This window comes from Sapajus apella, unplaced genomic scaffold, assembly GCF_009761245.1.
Source record: "Sapajus apella isolate SASKATOON/1434 unplaced genomic scaffold, GSC_monkey_1.0 scaffold17, whole genome shotgun sequence".
Taxonomy (NCBI): domain Eukaryota; kingdom Metazoa; phylum Chordata; class Mammalia; order Primates; family Cebidae; genus Sapajus; species Sapajus apella.
In genome coordinates, this window is record NW_022436957.1 from 12967413 (window position 1) to 12990991 (window position 23579).

The following is a 23579-nucleotide window of genomic DNA, read 5'->3' on the forward strand; positions in this document are numbered from 1 at the left end:
CTCAATTACTTATGATTTTGTAGGTTGCCAGTTTGGTCTGGGCTCAGCTGAGTGTTTCTTCTGCTTGAACGAGTGTTGGCTGATTTTGGCTGGGCCTGCTCATGCACGTGCTGTCAGCAGAAGGATCAGTTATAGCTGGTTGGTTTATAATGGCCTTCATTGGGAAGGCTGGAGTACTGAGGCCTTTCTCTACATGTTCTTGCATCCTCTAGCAAGTCAGCCCAGGCTTGTTCACATGGCAGTTGTAGTGTTCCAAGAGCTTGAGAGTGGGAGTTTTTGGGCTTCTCGAGCTCTAAGCTAGGAATTGCAGTGCTACTTCTGTTGCATTGCATTGGTCAAACAAGTCACCAGACCAGCCCAGATTCAAGGGATACAGAAATGAGGTCTTCCTCTTGATGAGAGAAGTTGCAAAGTATGGCAGCCAGTATTGCATTTTATCATGCCCCCATTGGATTGTAACTCCATGAGAGGGGAACTTTGGCCCTGGTCCATGGACTGGTGTTTGGAAACTATTGCTTAAAGGCCCAGAACTGTGCTACATTCTGCTCAATCCTATAGTCAGTCCTCACTTGGGTTTAAGTTATTCAAGATGTGGCAATTCTGCCTTTCACATTAACCCACTCTGGAATGCAACCACCAACTGAGAAACTGTCACTGTAGGGAAAAATTACCCAAGCTGGACTGGTGAGAGGGGAGGGGGTAATATGAGAAACTTTAAAGACTAAGGCTGAAAATCTGTCAAGTTCTGTAAGATAAAAATCTTCTCAAAAGGGCACATCTGCCAAGAATGCATTTTCACAGGCAGTCTTGATTGAAAACAAGGTCAGCATGAAGCAAGTGTCCTCTCTTCCAGCCAGGCCTTGGGAGAGAGTGGAGGGATTTTGATGAGAGCCAAATTGGATCCCCCAAAGCTGGGGCTCTGTATCCTATCTAACTAAAAAAAAAAAAACTTCTTAAGTTGGCTAGAAATGCTAGCGAGGGCAACCTCATCCTTGCTGTGGAATTAGAATTAGGTTACATGGGATTTTCCCCCTCCTCACACCTGAACTGTTTCAAAGTATACTCCATCAAAATATATTTCATATTTTAGAAGTGAGTCATTAGCCCATCAGTAAGTATTTAGAGCTGATCTATCATATTTGCAGTGCTATGCTGAATATCTTGAGGACACCCCAAAGTGGGAGATTCTGCTTCAGAGAACTTACTAGGGACACACAATCCCTGAAGATGCTAACAGTGAACACTGTCTGCTGGCAGCAATCCTTGCAGCTGGAGCAATGAGTCTTTCCTTGAGGGAGGATTTGGGAGTACAGCTTCATGTCTATCACAACTATCCTTTGTTGAGCAATTCAAATGTATGGACATTCTGCTCAGTGCTTTATGTTATTATGCAATTGAATCTTTATGACAACCCTCTCTTGGGGTGAATGCCATTAGCATCACTATTATCAATGAAAACCGAAGCCTAAAATTATAGGACTAATTGGTGTTCAAGCCAAGATTTCAACTCACATTTGTCTAACTCCAAGCTAGAACACTACGCTAGCCTTCCAGTATAAGATTACCAGTAGTAAACATAATCAGTAGCATTTATTGTGTTCTTATCAGCAGGCTTTACGTGTACTATTTCATTTAATCTCCACCGTAGCCTTAGGAGATAGTTACAGTTATTATGTCCATTTCCATATGGAAACACAGAAGGTCACAAAGCAGGTCAAGGTGGCCCTGGATTTTCTCATAGTTTTAGTAGCTAATGGTAACCCTCCTATACCTTCTTGTTCTGGGTGCTGACCAGATTCAGTGGTAGAGAGCTGCCATTGTTCCACCTACCCACGAGTACCTAAGACAAAATAAAATGGGAACCATGTATAATGGACATTGGAGACTCAGAAGCGGGGAGGGTAGGAGGAGGGTGAGGGATTAAAAACTACATATTAGGTACAATGTACACTACTCAGGTAACAAGTGCACTAAAATCACAGACTTTACAGTTATACAATTCATCCATGTAATCAAAAAACAGTTATACCTCAAAAGCTATTGAAATAAAAAAAAATTGAAACAATGGGAACCATGGCTTTTTCCAAAAAACTTCCCCACTGACTCTGATCCCATTCTTAGAGGGCCTATCATGGATTTTATTCCTCTTGCTGCTGTAAATCCCCTCCCTGCTGGAATCTTTACAAGTCTTCTCCTTTGCTCTTTCATTATGGGAGGACAGCTCTGCAGAAACCTCTTCCTTCCCTCTTTGTCTGTCATGGTCTCCCCTTCTAAGCAGGCTGTGGGGACCAGGGCACACAGCCAAGAAGAAGGAAGGAGACCTTCAAATCCAGGCTGCTGAATGGGCCTGCCTTAGAAGCTCCTGCGAAAAGAGATCTTGAGTGGCTGACTCAGAGGAATGTGCCCGGAATCCAGCAGCCTCCTGTCAGCTTTATTTCAGGCAAATTAAAGCTGACTGCAGGAGAAGGGGCCAAAGATATCTAGCCCTTCACACTCTTCTTGGACATAACACCCAGCTTCTATCTTGGAAGATTCCAACTGGACAGGCTCCAGAAATGACTGCAACTAATGCTGTCATTACATAGGATAAGACGGAAGCTCAGAGAGCTCAGTGGCTAGTCCAAGGTCACATGGTCCTTTAGTGACAAAGCCAGGCCTACAGCACCCATACCCAAGTCACTTTTCTTTCCAACTACCTTATAGCAGGGCTTCCAGCTTCAGATCTTTGGGGACCATCTTCACAATTTTGGCCACATCCATGTACCATCTGTGTCAAAAATTGCCTAAGATTTTCTCAAAATTGACTAATGTTTTAAATAGAAATTATTGAAAAAAGGAAGCTTCACATCACCAGTTTGTCCTGGTTTTATATTTTTTCTAATAAATGTACAAAATATAAAATTATATCATTTTGTACCCCACCAGCAGTATGCCTTCCACTTTTTTTGGAAACCAGGTCTCAGAAGTAACCACAATGAAGTATAAGTGTTGCTGAGTTCAAGTTTCTTCTTGGTTACTTCCCAGCTGCAATGTCATGGGCTAGTCACTTCACCTTTCTGAGCCTGTTTTCTTAGCTGTGAAATGAGAGTGAAGACTAATTCTCACCCCTGCAGTTCTTATAGGGTTGTCATGAGAACCAAACATAGGAATATACTTTAAAGAGTTTTATTCATTTAGAGAAGCTAGACCAATGGAAATTTTCATCATTAGTCCTCTTAGGAGGGTTACTATTTTCCCATTTACAGTAGAAATATTTCTTTGGTTGCCCATCTTCCAAGAGATGAGAAGGCCTCCTGGTGCTGGTCCCATTCTTTTTGAGGACAGAGTGTTTCTGAGCAAATCCCTTATTTTCACATGCTTATCTATCCTGTGGGGTTTTTACTCCTCTTTAGTACTCAAGGACATCTCCAGCCAGATGATGAATGAAGGTCTGGTTTTACATAGTTTGATGAACAGACTTTCCTAAATACCATGTCCAAAGTCTCCAAAGTCAGTGAGAAAAATCCTCAGCCATCTTATCCAGCCCTGGCTAGCTCTAGACAGAGGAAAGGAAAATGCTGACCTATAGCTAAGAAATCTAGAAATCTGATCTGAATTTCCAATTATAAAGGATTGAAAGGAGTGTCAGTTTGCAGACATTGTTCACTGGAACTGAAATTTAGAGGTAAATTTCACCACAGATAATTCATTTTCTGATTTTTTTTTTTTAATTATCCAGTCTTTGTGTTTAAAGATCTCAAACAAAGAGTTTGTTTGGGCTTTTGGATTTATAATGGTACACACACCAGGGATGTATGTGTGTACCATTCATAGCGCTTATGTGCCAGGCACTATTCTGAAGTTTTACAAATATTAACTCATTTAATTGTCTCACCAACCTGTGAAGCAGGTACTATTAGTAGCCTCATTTTATACATGAGGAAACTTAGGCACAGAGTAGTTAAGTGGCTAGGCCAAGGTCAAACAGCTAGTACTGGGAAGATCTGATATTAAAACCCAGACAACATAACTCCAGAATATCTTTTTAACTACTATACTATGTTATGAAATATAAACATACTGAAAATCCAATTCCATCTTTCAAGGCCTAACTTCAAAGGTTTCTGCTGCTTGAAACCTTTCCTAATCTGACACAAGAGAAACCTTCCTTAAACTCCAGTTGTGCATTCTCTATATCTCTCTAAAGGCACATGCCACTTTCTTTTCTTTTTTTTTTTTTTTTTTGTGGGGTTGGGGACAGAGTCTTGCTCTGTTGCCCAGGCTGGAGTGCAGTGGCGTGATCTTGGCTCACTGTAACCTCTGCCTCCCAGGTTCAAGTGATTCTCCTGCCTCAGCCTCCCAAGTAGCTGGGATTACAGGTGCCCACCACCATGTCCCAGCTAATATTTTGTATTTTTAGTAGAGGCGGGGTTTCACCATGTTGCCCAGGCTAGTTTCAAACATCTGAGCTCAGGCAATCCACCCTCCTTGGCCTCTCAAAGTACTGGGATTACAGGCGTGAGCCACTGCTCCCAGCTGTACATGCCACTTTCTAGCTTGCATTAGAATGATTTTCAGTGCTCCCTTCCCTGTGTGAGTTGGGGGGAAGTGGGGGAGAGGTGGTGGGGGGTGGGGAGCTGGGGAGGAATGGCAAGGGGAGAGATGCCGGATGTAGGTGATGGGGAGGAAGGCAGCAAATCACACTGCCACGTGTGTACCTATGCAACAGTCTTGCATGTTCTTCACATGTACCCCAAAACCTAAAATGCAATAAAATAAATAAATGGGGGGAAAAAAGAATGATTTTTACTTGTCTTACTTTCCTCTCTCTGTCTCTGTGGGGTGTGTGTGTATGTCTGTGTGTGTCTATGTCTATGTATTCCTTAATAGTCATTAGTGCCCTTCCGAAAATATTTCTGGCTCTCCACTTCCAGGCATAGAGTAGAATTGCATTTCCTAGCCCCCTCCTTTGCTATGGCATAGCCACAGACAATATTTATGAGAGTGGCTGGTCCATCTGCCTGGGTCCCTAACAGAACATGAAGGGAAGAGTCCTGGCCAGCCATGGTGGACATGTATTGTGAGCAAGATATAAACTTTTTCTTGTTGTAAGAGATATTTGTTGTTCAAATATTTGGGCTATTTGTTGCTACATCAAAACCTAACCTATATTGACTGATGTAGTTTAGTTGGTCCCCAGTTTTAGTTGTCAGTATGCAGTATGGGAGATGGACAACTTCTTAAGAACTGCACAGTTTGGCTTTTGGAAGGGAATAATTTTAACCAGGGGATAGAGGTGGACCCTAACATGCATATGTAAAAGTTATCCAGATTGGAAAGGAAGAAGTAGAGTTCATTCTACCTACAGAAGACAGAAGACATCATTATGTGGAAAATCCTAAAGAATCTACAAGAAAGCTCCTAGAAATAATAAGTCAGTTTAGGAAGTTACAGGACACAAGGCAAATACACAAAAATTTACTGTATTTCTGTATGCTAGCAATAAACAATTGGAATTCACAATTTTTACAGTAGCACCTCCAAAAAGTGAGACATTTAAGTGTAAGTATAACAAAAGATGTGCAGGATCTTTATGGTAAAAGCTACAACACACTGAGGAAATAAACCAAGGAAGGTCTAAACAAATGGAAAGATATACCATGTTCATCCATCAGAAAATTCAATATTGTTTAGATGTCAGTTGTCCACAAATTGATCTATATATTCAATGCAATCCTAATCAAAATTTCAGCAGGATTTTTTTTGGGGTAGATATTGATAAACTGATTCTAAAATTTACATGGAAAAGGAAATGGACTAAAATAGCCAAAATAATTTTGAAAAAGAGCAGAGAAGTAACACTATTTGATTTCAACACTTACTATAAAGCCACATTAATCAAAATAGTGTGATATTAGTGAAAGATGAAAAACATAGATCAATGAGACAGAACAGAAAGTCCAGAAGCTAATCTACTCAAATATAGTCCATTGATTTTCATTAAAGTTGCAAAGGCAATTCAGTGGAGAAAGAATAATCGTTTCAATAAATGGTGCTGGAAGAATTCGACATCCATATGCAAAAAGATGAATCTTGACCCAACTTCACAACTTGTACAAAAATTAATCTTAAATGGATCATAGACACAAATATATAAAAAAAGTTAAGCTATAATGCTTCTAGGAAAACAAAGGAGGAAGTCTTTGTTTTCCTAGAAGCTTTATAGAAAAGCTAACCTATACTGACTGATGTAGTCTAGCTGGTCCCCAGTTTTAGTTGTCAGTATGCAATACGGGAGATGGACAACTTCTTAAGTGAAAAATAGGTATAAGGACTCCTTATAAACAAGGAGTCCTTAGACATGACACAAAAAACATGATCCATAAAATAAAAAGTTGATAATGAATTATACCTTATCAAAATTAAAAATGTCTGCTCTGACCGGGCACGGTGGCTCACGCCTGTAATCCCAGCACTTTGGGAGGCCAAGGCAGGCGGATCACAAGGTCAAGAGATTGAGACCATCCTGGCCAACATGGTGAAGCTCTGTCTCTACTAAAATACAAATATTAGCTGGGCGTGGTGGTGCGCACCTGTAGTCCCAGCTACTTGGGAGGCTGAGGCAGAAGAATTGCTTGAACCCAGGGGGTGGAGGTTGCAGTGAGCCGAGGTCATGCCACTGCACTCTAACCTGGCACCTGGCAATAGAGTGAAACTCTGTCTCAAAAAAAAAAAAAAAAAAGAGCTCTTCAAAAGACATTGTTAAGAGAATGAAAAGACAAGTCACAGATTGAAAGAAAATATTTATAAATCACAATTCTGACAAAGAACTGATATCCCAAATATACAAAGAACTCTCCAAATTCACAATAGGAATAGGCAAATGATTTGAACAAACATGTCACCAAAGAAGATATATGAGTGATAGATAAGTATATGAAAAGATGCTCACCATCATTAGTCATAAGGGAAATAAAAGTTAAAACCACAATGAAATACCACTTCACACTTATTATAATCACTACAATTTTTTAAAAGCAACAATATCAAATGTTGACAAAGATATACAACAATTGGAGCTCTCATACATTGCTAGTGGGAATGTAAAATGATACAAGCCCTTTGGAAAACTGTTAGTGTCTTATAAAGTTAAACCTACATTTGCCAGCAATCCCACTTATAAGTATTTGCCTGATCAATGAAAACATATATTCATATAAAAGCCTGTACATGAATCTTATAACAACCTTATTCATAATTGCCCAAAACAAGGAATAACATATATGGCAGGGAATACTCAGCAATAAAATAAAGTGAAATATTGATACCTGCAACAACATGGATTATTCTCAAAGGTCTTCTGCTAATTGAAGAAAGTCAGGTCCCAGAGGCAACATACTGTCTGATTCCATTTACACGACATTGTGGAAAAAGGCAAAACAACATATCAGCACTGAAGAACACATCAGTGGTTGCAATGTTTAAGTGTGGGACAATGAGATGATTACAAAGGGGGCACCTCAAGGGACAATTTTGGTGTGATAGAACTGTGTCTTGATTATGGTGGTGCTTACAGGAATGTATCATTTGTTCAAGTTGATAGGACTGTATGCTACAGAGTAAATTTTACTGCATGCAGATTAGAAAACAGACAAATAGAAACAACAAATCCATATATTATGTGAGTTTGGTACACCTGCTAATTTTTATGAAATCTCTCTTTCTCATTTTGAGTATTTAAATCACTCTGGAGTCAGTGCCTGTCAGAGATAGATTCTGCCCCCCACCACCGGTGTGTGTGTTGTGTGCGTGCACACGTGTGTTTTTCTATCTGTCTCCTGAACTCAGGTTTCCAAGGGAGTGGAAATCATCCATGCTCAAATAATTATTTCATCTCCATCTCAACATAAGTCACCTTTTTGTTAACGGAAGACAGGAAAAGTTTCTGGAGGCATGTTAGCATGAAGTGCTTATCCTCTCTCAGACTGCAGTGCCAGTCTCTCATTTGGTCTCCCCCTAAGTATGCCTGCTATTGTATCAATTTCCCTCCCCCCAATAATCTGTTGGGTGGAGTAATCAACTGGCCCTGGCACATGTCTTGGTGTCCACAGATCCACAGATGAGAAGGAGGAGGACAGGAAAAAATAGTGGCCTGTTCCAGTGTCCCATGAGATGAATGGGGGAGCAATTCTCCTTCATATTTTTTGAAACTTAAAATTTTTGGTCTAACATTTAGTTTATGCAGTAAAAGGTATAAAGTGTACAAACCCTAAGTGTTTCACTTGATAAGGTTTTGTATATACCCAAATAACCACTACCCACATGAAGATATAGAACCACTTTCAGCACCCCAGATTGTTCCTCATGCCACTTTCACTCAGTAACTATCTCCCACTCCTTCCCAGAGGTAACCACTCTTCTGCTTTCTATCACCATAGATTAATTTTGCCTGTTCTCAAACTTCATGTAAATGGTATTATACAGTGTGTACTCTTTGTGAGTATGGCTTCTTCTGCTTAATGTAACACCTGTCAGATTCATCCATGTTGTACATATTAGAATTTTATCTGTGTAGTCTTCTATTGCATGAATATTCAATAATTCTTTACCTACTGTGAACGTTTGAGTTTTTGGCTATTATGAGCAAAGCTGCTATAAACATTTTATGCATGTCCTTTGGTGGACATATGCATGCATTTCTCTTGAGTTTATAGATATGAGTGGGATTTTGGGGTTACAGAGGATGCATATGTTTAGCTTTAGTAGACATTACCAAACAGTTTTCCAAAGCAATTGTATCATTTTGTGTTCCCACCAGCAATGTATGAGAGTTCTTGTTGCTTTACATCTTGCCAGCACTTGGTATTGCCAATGTTTTTAGTTTTAGCCATTGTGGTGGGTTTGTGGTTATATCTTATCATGGTTTTGATTTTCCCCTTGAAATGTACATATGTGCCCTTGCTGTTGTCCCAAGGAGGAGAATTTCTGATTGGTTTGCGGGATGTGGAGTGGAAGTGGCAATGGCAGGTGATGGGATGGTGGGAGAAGCACCTTCATTAGGAGGGAGGGCTTATGAATTGTCCCAGCATTGTAGTCCAAAAGGGGTAGCATCCATGTGCCTATTTTCCTGAAGGCTGTTCCCTCAGAGGGCTGGCTCATTATTGACAGACATACTCATTTCTCCAGGAGACTGTGCTTGAGTTATGACAGGCAGAATGTGTCCCTCTCCTGAGCAGATGGGCTGCTTGGAAGCTTTTTCTGGTACTATATGAACTGGTGTGGCAATCCAGTCATTTGTTTTCAGAATGACAATGTATCAGTTTAACTACCACTCCCCTGATACACTTGCCAATTAGAAGAGAAAGTGAGGAAACAGAGCAAGAAACGATTATTTATCAAGATATGGGAAACCAAAATTTACTTTCACCTTTTTATTTGGTTTGTCGATAACCATCTAAGCACAGGAATCCCTAAAACACAGATCCATCAAGCAGGTGAGCTATCAGTCATTTTATTGCACATTTTCTCAGATTTATTCTGATTTATGGTGGGAAAATAATAGGGAAAACTGGGGATGCATAGACAATCCTAAGTGCTCTCTGTGTTCATTTTAGCCAGCCCTCGCCCCAATGCCTGTGATAACCCAAGGAAGAAATCATCAAATAAACTGACAAATAGCACTCATTGGCTTGAGAATTGAATATCTAAGTGTGAATTCTAACCTGCTACTTGCCAATTGTGTGACCGTGGCATGTTAATTGGTATTGTGGAGCCTCAATTTATTCCTTTGTAAGTACAGATACTAAAGTTTATCTCAAGGATTTTTTGGTTAAAGATTAGTTGGAACAACAAATATGAAAGTATGTAACTTATCTAATAGGTCTCAATATATATTACTGATCTAATAGCCAAACACAGCTCAGATGTCCTTCTACAGGTGAATGTTTAAACAAACCATGGTATGTACATCCCATGAAAAACTGCTCAACAATAGAAAGGAACTGCTGAATAACTTAAATGAATCTGCAAAGAATTATGCCAAGTGCAAAAACTCAATCTTAAAAAGCGATATATTGTATGATTCCGTTTATATAATATTTTTATAATGACAAAATTTTAGAAATGGAAAACAGATTAGTGGTTGTCAGTGTTTAAAGATAGGAAGATGGCTGGGAGGAAGGTGGGTAAGATTAAAAAAGGATTATGAAAGGACTTTGTGGTGATGAAACTTCAGTACCTTGAGTGTCATGGTAGATACACAAAACTACACATGTGCTCAAATTGATAGAACTAAACACACGCATGAGTACAAGCAAAACTGGGGAAATCCAAGTAAATTCAACAGATTCTTAATATTCTGAATGAAATACTGAACTGCAGTTTTGCAAAATGGTACCATTAGGGGAAACTGGTTAAAGGGCATGTGGGCTCTCCCTCTATTATATCTTAGGACTTCATCTAAATTGACAATTACTTCAATAAAATATTCAATTAAAATGTTACTGATCTCTTTAAGTGTAACATGCCATGGCTTATAAGAAGCACTATTTAATAAAAAGCTGAATTTAATAATTTTAAACAAAGAATACACTGCCTTATTAAATCTGTTTTTAGATTGCAGGAAAAATCCTGACTTGAGAAATATTAAAATGTGGGTGTGAAGGAGGGAGAAATTGCAAGTTAAATTAAGGAAATTGGATAGTTTCTGGTAGCTTCTATTTATCCTCCTTCTTCCTGCTCTCTCTTCAGATACCCAAAGTTTTCATTAAGCCTAATTCCCAAAGGAAGAAAGAACCTCTGGAAAAAAGAAGCCACACAAAGGTGTTGTTGACTTAATTCATTTATTTATTTGTTGCTTCTCCCTTGTCTCTGCCCACCTTTCATGTCCAACTCATCATTGAGCCCTAGAATAATGACTTATAGATAGTGTGCATTACATATTTGATGAGGCTCATGAAAGGATTTTAAAACAGGACTGCTGATTAGGATAATTCCTAAGTTACAGGAATAACAGTCTAATGATAAAATGTTTAGCACCTTGGCAGTTAGGGATAAAAATCATTTTTGGCCCTGTTCAAATAGCTCAACAGAACTCCCTGACCACTGTAACCTTATTCACACACAAAACTCATCCTTTCCCAAATATACATTCCAAGTTTTAAAAAATTGAGCCTAAAATTGTAAGGATCTGTACACGTGGAAAATGAAATTGTCATTAACAGAAGTTTGACGTCTGGTGGGTCTTCTAGATCTATCAGCTGATAATTGAAGATGAGAATTTTGTCTTCTAAATAAGGAGTGTTCTTATTCTGTTCTGGGAAGGTACTTTAAATTGTTTTACCTGGTATGTTTGAGGTAAATATTTAAAGATTTTGCCCTCTGGCTTCAAAATTCCTCTCTGGATAACAATAATTAACTTGAATTAAGGTTTATGTGAAATGCAATAAAAATAACTCAATATTTTCATTGTTGGCAAACCAATTTTCATTTTCTTGAAGTAGAAATAATGAAAAAATAGATGCCAACACTCCACTACTTCCCATGATTTTATTCTTTTAGATGTAAGGATAATGTTTTAAAATATTATCCAAATGTGTTTTCCCTCTTTGGTGGGTAGTTATCAAAGGAGGAGGAGGCAGAGGAGGAGGAGGAAGAGGAAGAGGAGGAAGAAGAAGAAAAGAAGAAGCACCTGCTGTTCTTCTGCCATTAAGATTACGCCATAAGATGAAGGCCTACTGTCCTGGGAGGAGGAGGTAGATACGACATAGAACAAAACAGTCATTGATAAGTTTTCAATTTCCACTAGATTTTTAAAATCCCTTACTGGAGCAATAGTCTTGAAAGTCAGACTAAAAAGCAGAAATAAAGGAGTTTTCATAGGACTCCCAAAGTTGGGCCCCTGTATAATAGAAACCAAAGCTTAGATGGTTACTATGGTCTGAATGTTTGCATCTCCCCAAAATTCATTATGTTGAAACCTAATCCCTAATATGATGGCATTAAGAAGTGGGGCCTTTGGAAATGATTAGACGATGAGGGCAGAGCCCTCATGAATGGGATTAGTGTTCTTTTAAAAGAGGCCCCAGAGAGCTGCCATGCTCCTTTCATCATGTGAGGACATAGCAAGAAAGTGCCATCTTTCAACCAGGAAGTGGACCTTCATCAGACACAAAATCTGCTTGTGTTTTGGTCTTGGACTTTTTAAGCCTCCAGAAATGTGAGACATAAATGTTTGTTGTTTATAAGCTACTTGGTCTATGGTATTTTCTTATAGTGGCCCAAATGGACTAAAAACAAGAGTTGGCCATAGAAAAGCCATAAAGTAGGAAAAACAGGGACACAGTGGAAGCCAGGGACACTCGTAGACACTGGAGAAGGAACAGCCTTCCAGTTCTGGGAGGTGACACTGGGCACAGAGGAAGGAAGAAGATGCAAGTGTCCCCCTACATTCCCGTTCTTTCCATCCTCCAAATAACCCTCTTTGGGGGCAGAAGTAAGGAGTGATAGGAACACCCAAATAGGCTTGGAAGAATCTGAAAGCATTGGTTTAAGTGACCACCTTACCAGGCATATCCTGGATTAATACAAGCATTTCACAGAAACCTGCACAACATTGTGCCTCCTCCTTGACGAAGGAGAAGTCAAGTAACAGCAGTGGAGAGAGGTACTTCCGCAGTCTCACAGTCTCGCATACTCCAGAGGCAGTAGAGTTCCAGGACCCCTAACTTTGGCACAGAAACATTGAGAGGGCGAACGTGTTCAAGAAAGTCTGAGGACAAGGAAGCTGCAGAATTTGGGGACCTCACAATGGAGGCAATGGCAAGGTCTATGAGCACAATGTCCAAAAACCAGCCACAACTCAGTGAAGACCAGGGCAGGATGCCAAGCGAGTAGGTAGTCCAGGCTACTCCCAGAGGATAGCAGGAGGACCAGACCATCTTTTCTCCAATCATAAAAATGCACCTAGTTGGCTGGGTATGGTGACTCATGTCTGTAATCCTAGCGCTGTGGGAGGCTGAGGCAGGCAGATCACTTGAGCCCAGGAGTTCGAGACCAGTCTGGGTGTAAGGTACAAAGATGTGCTTTGGTTGAGGAACAGGCTGAGGCAAATATCCAGGCCTGCATGACTCTGAGTTTTGTGCACAGGTGCTTACCTCCACTTCTATATAACTTGTTTGTGTGAGTTCATACTTGGCTCTGAGCTACTATTGTCTGTAAAAGGTATAATTGCCCTGCTAATGCTGTACAGAGGCTCTTGGGGCTCGGCCTGGCTCAACACGGCTTGACATGGTGGGCATGCTGGTCCCAGAGAAAGAGAGAGAGAGAGAGCCAAAGCTGTCTGTCTTACAGATGGACAGGAGGGAGGAGGACACAGCTCAGCTTGCTCATGCCCAGAGGCAGAAAGAGTTAAGCTACTAACCCTGAAGACAAGGGAGACCCCACCATGCAGCTGCAGGTGTGGGGGCAGCAGGAGCCATAGAGCCAGACAGTAGTGGCTCAGACAGCTGAGATAAAGGTGGACAGTTTGAGAGAGCTGGTGTGAGTAAGCTGTTGATGAGAGCTGCTGCTGAATAAAACTACATTTCACCTGCCTACATCCCCCCAAGCATTCTTTCTGCCCATCTATCCACTCCCTCAGGCTTCAGCATGGGCTGGACCCGGACCCCTAGATCTGACACTGGGCAACATGGCAAAACCCCATCTCTACTAAAAATACAAAAAAAATTGTTAGGCATGGTGGCATGTACCCATAGTCTCAGCTATTCAGGAGGCTGAGGCAGGAGATCACTTGACCCTGGGAGGCTGACTGCAGTGAGCCATGATCACACCACCGTACTGCAACCTGGGTGACAGAGTGAGATGCTGTCTCAAAAAAAAAGGTTTTTAAAATGCATCTAGTAACCATATTGGGAAAAAGAGGGGGAAGAATTTTTGATAGGGAAAAGTCAGAAAAACAGTACACCTGAAAGATGCAATTAAAGCTAAGAAACTGAGATGTCTATAGTTAGCGCCATCAATAGGGATGGGAGCTCAGGAGCAAGACATAAAGTTATATTTCTGTACACTCCAGTATGTGAGTTTTAAATTTTGACACTGACATACATTTTTTTAAATAGTTTTTTTCAAAGAGGAATAGAGGAAAGGGATGTAGCAAATGCTATCACTGCCCCACCTGTACCCCCTTAGCATTTACCATTTCTGTGTATATTTGCCTGACAGCCAACTGCCAGCACCTGAAACCACTTGCCTGAGAGGTTTATCTGGCAATTGGAACAAGTTTGCCCTGGGAAGGCCGGCAGTGCTGGGGAATTAACACTTCCCAGGGAATAGCCCATAGCTAACGACTAATGGGAGTTGATGGATAAATGCCCTGGCTCACACATCCCTGGGCTCTGAGGTATGTGATCTACACTGTCTTTCACAGTCCCCAGTGGGTTTAAACTCTAATTGCCCACAGGGATGACTCGTTTGACAATGCACACTTCCTATCCCTTCTCTGTCTCAATTTTTTCACTTCATTTTTGGTGTTTTCCAGGATAACTACCTCGATAAATAATTTGCACTAGAATCCTTTCCCCAGTCTGCTTCTGGGGCAATGTAGACTATCAGGGAAGAACACGAGTGGAAGAATGACCCAAGATAGAGGTTAGCAAACTTTTTCTATAATGAGCCAGATAGTAAATATTTTAGGTTTTGTGGGCCACATATGAGTCTCTGTTGCATATTCTTTTTTGTGTTTTTTTTTTTTACAATCTTAGAAATATAAAAATTATTCTTAGCTAGAGGGCTGTACAAAAACAATTTGCTGATTTTAAGAGAAGAATCTATTCCAGATAAAGATTTTAGATTCCAAGAGAGATTCTTCTCTACCTCAATGCCTAAAATTCTGGTCCTTAATATACATTTAGATTTGTTTTCAATCTCCCTTTGGAAGACACTCATTAAAAGACAGAAGATGAGTAGGACAAACTAGTGACAAGCAGTTTGAAATATTTAATTAGAAGTTCAAAATTGAAACGGTCAGGAAAGGCAAGTTAAGAAAACAGGGACAGGTGCATAGATTGGAATAGCTGGGGCTGATACTGCTGACAGTAGACGGTAGTATCAGATTCCCCCGACTTTTCAGTACTGGGATGCCATCATTTATTTTAGCAGAGTAACTCTTGGTAAGTTACCCGATTTCTCCAAACCTAAGTGTCTTCATCTGCAAAATGAGGACAATGATGATGGTGATGATAGTGGTAATATCTGCCCAGTAGGGTTGCTGTGGCATTTGCACAGTACTTGGCCACACAGTAAGCACTTCTTAAGTAACATAATTGGATCTATAACTATAATTGTATCAGAGCATGATCATGAAATGTAATTGGTCATTCATTTCAACATATACTAAGCACTTATTATATGCCAGGAACTGTGCTAGGCTCTAGGGGACATGAAGGTGGAGAAGATGGAGAAGAGGGTGGAAGGGCTATCTTTAGTAGAGAGAACAGTAAGAGCAAAAGTTTGGATAAATTCAAGCATGGGGTGTTTTCATAGAACATAGAATAGTAGAACATGGCTAGATGGTAAGTTGACAGATGAAGAGGGCTAAGAGATGAGGAATTCTGGGAAATGAGTTTGGGACTAAATTTTAAAGAGCTCTAAATTATTTCTAAGTCTTTGAAGGTTGAGTTTATACTGTGGTTAATGGGAAGTTACTGGTAGATTTTAAGTAGGGAAGTAAAAAATTCAGACTTGAGTTTTTGATGAATCTAGCAGAAAGGATGCTGTATTGGTGGTGGTTGGTGGGGGAGGTTAGTGGGCTTGGAATCAGGGAGATTATTTAGGAAGACATTGTCTTATGTATCAGTTAGCTTTTGCTGCATGACAAACTACCTCAAAACTTAGTGGTTAAAGCAAAAACCGTTTAGCTCACAATTCTGCTTGTTGGCAATCTGGTTTGGCTCAGCTGTATGATTCTTCTGGTCTCAGCTGGGCCCACTCATGCATCTGCAATCAGTGGCTGTATTGATTGGGAGCTGTCTGGCCTATGATGGTGTCAGATGTGATGGCTTGTTTCTGATCCATGTGGTCTTTCATCCTTCAGCAGACTAGCCTAGGCTTGTTCACAGGGTTGAGTTTCAAGAGAGTGACTAGAAATGCACAAGACCTCTTAAGGTCTAGGTCCAGAACTGGCACAACATCACTTCTGCTTTATTCTTTTGGCCAACACGTATCACAAAACTAGCTCAGATTAAAGGGAAGCATAATAGATTTCCTCTCTTAATGGGAGAAACTGCAAAGTCACATTGCAGAAACTGTGGATGCAAAAAGGGGAATAATTGTGACCATTTTTGTAAAACATCTCATGAACCATAGTGCAAGCAGAAGATGCTTAAGGCCTTAACTAAAGCAATAGCACATGGGAGTGAAGAAAAGGGGTTCAATCCAGCTTGGGTGGCTAGTTAGTGCTGCCAACCTTTCTAAGACAGGAAATTAGAAGATTGGCAGTAGGAGAATGTTTGGGATGATGGTCAGAGATGCTGCTGGGATAATGAATTCAAAATGTTAAGGAAGCATGGTCTTCCTTCCCTCCTTGGGCCTGATAGGATTGTCCACTTTTCCAGGTTCTTTACTTAGCTCAATAATGTTGATACTCTGGGTCCTTTTCCCCTACAAATCTGTTCTATACACTCCTCAGATAGGTTCCATTCCACTGAAAGCTTTTAATTTCTCTCTAAAAGACACAACGTCAATTCCCCACAGCTGTATTTAAGAAAGCCTTCTCATTTCCCATCTTGGTTGCTGTGGTCATCTATTGCTGTATGAGAAATTACTTCCACTGGGTACGGTGGCTCATGCCTGTAATCCCAGCACTTTGGGAGGCCAAGGTGGGTGGATCGCTTTAGTACAGAAGTTCAAGACCAGCTTGGGCAACATGGTGAAACCCCATCTCTACAAAAAATACAAAAATTGGCCAGGCATGGTGGCACATGCCTGTAGTCCCAGTTACTTGAGAGGCTGAGGTGGGAGGATAGCTTGAGCCTGGGAGGCAGAGGTTGCAGGTTGCAGTGAGCTAAGATTGCATCACTGCACTCCTACCTGGGTGATAGAGCAAGACTTTGCTCCCCCAACAAAAAAAAAAAAAAAAAAGAAAAGGAAAAAAGAAATTACTCACAAACCCAGCGACATAAAACAACCACTTATTATATTCATGGATTCTGAGGTCAGGAATTTGGATAGGGCACAGCAGAAATGGTTTATCTTTGTTACACAATGGGGCCCCACTTGGGAGACAGAGGCTACTGGTGACTTGACAGCTGCAGGCTAGAATCGTCTGAGGACTTGTTCACTAATATGTAATGTTAGCTGGGGTGATTGGCTAGAATACTTACACATGATGTCTCTATGTAGCCTGGGCTTCCTTACAATATGGTGGTTCTATTTCAAAGGTGAGCATCCCAAGAAGGAGAATGCCAGGTAGAAAATAGAGTAGCTTTTCTAATCTAGTTTTGAAAGTCACACATTACTTCTGCTGAATTCTAGTTGTTGAGGCAGTCATGAAGGCCCACTCAGTTTCAACAGAAGGGAAAAGAGACTTTACTTCTTGATGGAAAGTAGCAAGTTTCTGGAAAAGCATGTAGAACTGCTTTTTAATTTTATTAATTTAATTTTTTATTGTTAAGGCAATTTTTGGAAAATATTATCTGCCTACAGGTCTATTTCCTGTCTCAGTAGAAGATTAGCAACCATTAGATACACTTCTACCTATTTTCTCTCCAGCCCCTCATTTTATGGAGTCTTATTCTACCTTCTTACCATTTCCATCCTTTCCAAAAAAAAAAAAAAAAAAAGTGTTCCTCTGTCTCTCCAGTCCAGGGTCCACTCTCCTCCTATACACTCCCGTGATCCACCACTTGTTACTCCAACCTGCCTGGAAATTTTGTCTTCCTTTGTCTTCCTCACTCTTGCCACTGAATCTTTACCCTCAGATCACAAGTCTTTTCACATCTTCCCCATCCTCTAAAGCCCTTCCTGGGAACCTGCTGCCTCCCGAGGTAATGTCTTGCCCCTTGTTTTCCACTTATCATTTAATTATTTTTTAACGTGTCTATACTTGCTTCCATTACATCTTCACTACTCACCCTTTCCTTACTCGTTTGAAACATGGCACATCTTCCCTTTTAAATCTATTGACCCTGTTCTCTTACAATTTACCAGTGTCATCTTAAATTTAAGCCTCATAGCCATTTCTTAATTCACATAATCTTTATTCTCTCTGAAGTGTTCATCAATGTTGACTATGCCTTTCTTCTTGAAACTCTCCCTTGGCCACAATATGTAAAACCCGTAAATTCTTCTCCTATTGCTCTGTTCTTTTTCTGACTCTACTTTCTATTCTCAATACTTTAAGGAAGATGTCCTCAAAGATGTTTCCCTTGTAAATATTCTGGGGGGGTCTCTGAGTTGTCCTCATGGCTTCAGAGTAATCTCCCTATTGTGAGGATGACTTTCAACTCTTTGTCCCAGCCCTGACTTTCCCCCGAATCTTTAATTATCAATTACTTTCTTAACAATATATCCAAAGCTTCCTTCCAAATTCACTTTCTTTTCTCTACTTCCTGTTGGAACCTGTTGTGAGGACTGCTAACAGTTTTACATGTTCATTCTCACTTCTTCCTTTCAGTAACAGGATCCCCTGAATTTTAGCAGAAACATGCCTGCCCAATCCCCCTTGCAGCTGGATAGGCTTATGTCATTAAGTTTGGCTCAGTGGGACATGAGCTGAAGTGATATGTGCAACTTCCAGGTCATCTCTTTAAAGAGAGTGTTTCTAGCTCTGGAACTTTTCTCTCTTCCTTTCATCATATAGATAAGAACAAAACCCTAAGGGAATGGCAGATCCACAAAATGGAAGGAACCTGGATGCCTGAATAATATCTAACATTGGCCTTATCAGTAATACATATGATATTTTGGCCTCCATATGCTGACTCTTTTGTCTTATTTCCCATTTGGTTTGGAACTCAGAGAGGAAAGAGTACATTATTTATTGGTCCCCTGACACTCTCATCACTTGCTAAGAGTTCAAAACGGTGTGTCCTTCTCTCTCTACATTTCCTTTCCTTCCCTTCCTTTGCTTCTCATTTCCGTTCTCTTTCCTTCTTCTTTCACAAAAGCTGAGAGATGGGAGGGGTTGCTCTGGATTTCAGGGGATATGAGAGCATTAAATCATCTCAGGATTTTACTTAAGTGTTGGAGCTAAAGTTGGAGTGGTCGGAACAAAATTAAAATTTCACCTTTTGGGTGAAGCCTTCTCAGTCTCCTCTGGAATTTTCTTAAAATGGTCTCTGAGTTCTCAGAGCACTTGGTTGCAATCTCTGCTTTGGTACTTGCCTTCTATTAGTATAATTTAGCTGTTTCCATCCCTGGACTGTGCTATCCTCAAAGGGAATGACCATTCTAGGCTTATCTTAGTATTCTCACTGCCTAGCACGGTGCCTGGTAAAAAGTAAATGCACTATAATCATTTATCAAATGAAAAAAATGAAGGACAGATAGTAGATGTTCAATAAATGCCTGTTTCTTATAGAATGCAATAGTTACCACTTACTGGGTTCTTTCTATATGCCACACACATTTATATATGTTAGTGTCTAATACAGCACTTAGTACCTTGTATGGTGATCACCCCTTTTTACAGATATGGAAACAGAGGATCACAGAAGTTAAGAAACAACTAAGATTCTCCAGCTGGTGAATGGCTAAGCTAGTATCTGAACCCATGTCTTTATGACTACAAAACTTTTTTTCTCTTCATAGCATCACACTGAATCTCATTTATAAGGCGGATTTATGTAGTTATATTCCTTGAGGCCTTGCAAAAATGGGATCATAGATTATCAGCAGTTTTTGCATCAGTTTTCCAAGCTCCAATACAGAACCCAGGGAAATAGTTATCATTTTTTTGTCATCCTTTCCCCACTTCCCTGGCCAACCACCATTTATTGAGAATCTACTATTGGAAGATTATTCCTCATGAGTCTCTTATACTTCTGTGCATCTTGCAAGCAGAGTCACTGACTGCTCTTGATTCTGGACTACCTTTTCAAGGATGCCTTGGAAGACAGACATAGTGCGTCCCTTCAGAGCAAAGGGCCAACACCCTTACTGTCTAGTATAGTAAAAGCAATGCCTCCTTCTGGAGCAAAAGGAAAACATGTGTATTGTCTATTGTAAAAGTTTCAGGTTTTTTAAGCTCAGGGTTTCTCTCCTGTAATAGAACCCACTTGCATATGCAGGTATCACTTGGCCCCCTATGGATCATCCTGTGGGAATTGGAGCTTGGAAAACTGATGCAAAAACTGCTGATAATCTATGATTATTTCTGTGAGTAATAAACTGTCCTTCATTTCTGACCCAGGAGTCTCATGTCTTCTGCCAGCATCCATAAAACTATGACAGGCTACCTTGTTAGTTTGCAGGTAGCCTCAAATCTTAGACCCTTTGCAGTTCTTGATACCTACTTTGTGCCAGGTGCTTTCACATACAGTGTATCTCATCTTGACAATAACCCTTTGATGAAGGTATGAATAGCCCCATTTTCTAGAGGAGGAAGCAGATTCCAAGAGGTTTAGAAACGTGCCAAAGTAAGTGGCAGGGATTGGATTTGAACTCAGAACTGTCTGTTTCCAAAGCTATTTTTTCCCCTCAGTTCTGTAGATATCCTGTGGCCATAGCTCCTTCTTTCCTCAAGGGAAATAATGAAACTTGATTGGATTACTTACACTGATCAGTGTCCTAAAGAGTGTCCTAAAGAGTAGAGGACAAAGCCATTCCATGAATAGCCTTCTATTTGAGTTGCGAAGTCTTTGGAAATTCAGGGCTATTTGAAACAAAAATCTAACTCCTCACTATATTTCATTTCTCTGTGGCTTTCTACATGTATATTTTCTGTTATTGCAAAGTTCTACATGGAATTTGAGATTCTAGCAGTTGGTGATTTTTCTCAAGGAAGAGAAACATTAAGACATTTGTTCTTAGAAAAATAAATCAGTGTATGTGACATGCGTGCCCACATGTATATACAATGGAGCAATCTATTCAGAATTTATTTTTGTATAGAGAACTGCTGTTATGCAAATATACAGACCCACTCTGTGTATTTTAAAGACATTTTCTATATAGAGAGCAAAGGATGGCAGAAAGGAGAAGGAGACAGACACTAAAGACTGCATGGACATACCAATTAAATCTACCTTCCTTAGGCTCTTTTAGATGTCTTTGGAATAAAGGTAGTATGATGGTTTAAAAGCATATTCAGTATTTTAACTCAGTCTCTAGAGGTAGAGCTCTGAATGCTAATGGGTATCTGTTGTGACTTCTTGAGGTCCACATTGCTGTAATTCCACAATAGCATCAGAGCCCCTTTGTTTAAGAAACTGAGTAAAAATAGCAACAACACCTGACTCTCTATGCCCCAAATCTAGTTTTAAAACCTGCTTAAAATGATTTCCCTCCAGTATTTGCTGATGAAGGATCAGATTAACATTGATGGCATATCTTGCTGTCCTCCACTACACACTCTGGGATGTGGGCCCAAGTGTCAGAAAAATGAAAGGAAGATCAGGAGCCCATCAACCTCAGACCTCAGCCTTGAACACAAAAAGAACTGCCTACGCTGCCACATGCTTTTGAATCTGCCTCCAGCTCCCAGATTCAAGTCTGATTTCACCATGTTCACCAGAGCACCCCCCCATTCCTGGTTTCATTAGCATAATTGTGTCTGCGAGAGCACATGGCAAAGATTATAGTTTCCATGACCTCACTGATTCTGGAAAGCACACTGATATTTCAGAAAATATATGTATTCTTTCCCTCTAAGATTAAGAACAAATCTAGCAATGCATACAGGATGCTTCCTCTGAGCCTTCTCCTCTTACCACTTCCTCATCCCCTCAAGTACAGATTCTCTTAGTCCTTTGCACGCAACCAAATTCGGAAATCCATTTAAATGAATTCAGGGTTAAGAGGTACAGACATGGGCCACTTATCAACACTCTAACCAATAGCTGTGGTCCAATGTCTCCTGCATACTTCTTTTTGGAAATGACTGTGCAACTTGCATAACCTTCCTCAAACAAACCCAGTTGGACAAGTAGGTAATTTTTTTCTCCATATAATTGCCCTCTTGGTGAGCTGCTGTAGTGGGAAGCAGCAAAGAGAGCTCCTTTTTAGCAGACTCTGCTGGTTCCCTGTCCATATCCCGTGAACTCATAGCATTTCAGAGTGCTCCCACTGACTTCCAAGTGGCAGCATCTACATCTCTGTGCTTGATGGCTTTTTCTGGAACAGCAGAAGCCACTCTGTACCTCTATGCGGCAAGTCTGAAGCACTAAGGAATTAACACTGCTGGGAGCAGCCCTCAATGACTTTGCTGTTAGTGTGTAACACCTCAGTTCCCTTTCTTTTCATGTGGGATAAATTTGAGACCTGTGTTTTTCACCATTTCCAGAGCTTCCCCATGCGATTAATTTCAATTACCTATTGTGAGCAGAAGGCTTGATAATTTACCCCTTATCAGATGCCTTGCCTTCTCTGAATCACCTTCCCACTTTCCTACATGTGTTCTCAACACCTTCCAAATAAACTATGTGCTTGCTTTGAATTCTTCAGGGAACCCAAACTATGATAACTGCTAAAGGCTGTATAAGATCATTGAAGAAGTTCCATTAGCCATAAACTGAAAGTGCAAGGAAGCATGGGGAAATGATTCTGCTACTCTTTAGAGGCTCCAGCTGAAAGGAAAACTCTGTCTATTAAGTTGCATGTGAACAAATGCATTAATTTTACCTTCTGTTGGTCAATTATCCTCAAAACTTAAGCAGCCCTCTACAGTTTGGTCGTTTTCAAATGCTTGCTCACCAGTTAGTCATTTTGCCACACTGCCATCTCTATCAGAGGATAAAGTTGAAACTGCCTTTGCAAAAATTATAACAGTGAGAAAATTGTGGCAGTAAAAGAGATCTGATCTAATCAACTCCATCTTTCCTTTAATCTTCAAACCTTGGTCATTCCTGGGTGTGGGCAAAGCTAACTTTGGGAGAAATTTATAGTTTAAATGATGATAGCCATTCCCAAAACTAAATCGCCCTTATAAAATTAATGCAAGTCCACCAAGTTAGGAGGATGAGAGTGGCCTGAATTCTGCTGGAGGTCACAAGATCTGCAACTTCCCCAATTACTCCTGTAATTAACATCACTATTGTAGAACCTAAGATTGTTCTTCTGAGGTGTCTTTTCAGGCTTTTGCATTTCTGATGACCTGATGGCACCACCCAGACCAGTGACTCACCCAGTCCTGTGGCCCCCACCCAGAAGCAGACTCAGTGCACAAAGACCATTTTTCCACATTGCTATGATTGCATCCCCAACCAAGGAGCAGCACCCGTTGCCTGGCCCCCATCACAAAATTATCTGAAAATCTCTAGCCTCCAGATATTCTGGGGAGACTGATGTGAGTAATAACTATGTCTCCCATGTGGCATGGCCAGGTTTGCATCAATTAAACTTTCTTTACTGAAATGCCATGGTCTCAGTGAATTGATTTTGTCTGT

General features: G+C 40.4%; 2 long non-coding RNA genes across 2 annotated transcripts; both read left to right on the forward strand.

Annotated features, from left to right (window-relative positions):
* Positions 1 to 6739: 6739 nt before the first annotated feature.
* On the forward strand, positions 6740 to 11984 carry LOC116556708. The gene is made up of 3 exons (XR_004271126.1): positions 6740 to 9768; positions 10729 to 10800; positions 11597 to 11984. It is a non-coding gene; the product is annotated as an uncharacterized LOC116556708 (long non-coding RNA).
* A 3352-nt stretch (positions 11985 to 15336) lies between these two features.
* Positions 15337 to 23017, forward strand: LOC116556539. Its single transcript, XR_004271065.1, has 3 exons — positions 15337 to 15349; positions 15814 to 15818; positions 22933 to 23017. It is a non-coding gene; the product is annotated as an uncharacterized LOC116556539 (long non-coding RNA).
* The last annotated feature ends 562 nt before the right edge of the window (positions 23018 to 23579 follow it).